An 825-nucleotide genomic window follows, 5' to 3' on the forward strand; every position below is an offset into this window, starting at 1 on the left:
TGCACCAAGTGTCACACATCTTGAAGATATTTTCCTAAATTTTCTTCTGGGAGCTTTATGGTTCTATCTTTTATACTTAGGTCTTTGATTCATTTTGATTTAATTTTTGTATAAAGTGGAGATAGAGGTCCTCTTTCTTTCTTTTGGCTATGGATATTGAGTTCTCCAGGGACCACTTGTTGAATAGACTGTTCTTACCCAGGTGGTTGTGTTTGACAGGCTTGTCAAAAATACTTGACCATACTTACCCAGATATCATGATTGTGAAGGTGATTTTCCCAGGGAAAAACTTATCTTTTACACTCTGGATATATTGATTCCTGTGATTTCCCCAAATGTGGGAAACTTCACTGCATAATTTGTGGTAGTGGGGGACTGCATTCATACTCTCCCCTGGAAAAAATCACTTAACTATAGATGTGAGGGTCTATTTCTGGACCACCATTTCAGTTCCATTGGTCTATATGCCTATCTTTATGCCACTACTATGCTGTTTTTACCACTGTAGCTTGGTAATATGATGTGAAGTCCAGAATTCAGAGTACTCCAACTTTGCTTTTCCTTTTTAAGGTGTTTCTTAAAACACCTTAGTCTTGCAAATAAATTTGATAATTGTGTTTTCCATTTCTTTAAAAAAAGGTGGTGGAATTTTTATTGGGATTGTATTGAATCTGTATATCGATTTGGGTAGAATTGACACCTTAATGATATTTATTCTTCCAATCCATGAGCATGGACTGTTCTTACATTATTTAGGTCTTTTTAAAAAATTTCTTTTAGCAACACATTGTAATTTTCTGAACACAAGTGCTTTACAATCTTCAT

The 825-nt window shown here is 34.8% G+C and overlaps 1 non-coding gene across 1 annotated transcript; it reads left to right on the forward strand.

The window, feature by feature from the left end:
• The first annotated feature begins 240 nt into the window (after nucleotides 1-240).
• Nucleotides 241-396, forward strand: LOC111764764 (U1 spliceosomal RNA). Its single transcript, XR_002797291.1, has one exon. It is a non-coding gene; the product is annotated as a U1 spliceosomal RNA (small nuclear RNA).
• The last annotated feature ends 429 nt before the right edge of the window (nucleotides 397-825 follow it).

Source organism: Dasypus novemcinctus, chromosome 1, assembly GCF_030445035.2.
Source record: "Dasypus novemcinctus isolate mDasNov1 chromosome 1, mDasNov1.1.hap2, whole genome shotgun sequence".
In the NCBI taxonomy this organism is placed as follows: Eukaryota; Metazoa; Chordata; class Mammalia; order Cingulata; family Dasypodidae; genus Dasypus; species Dasypus novemcinctus.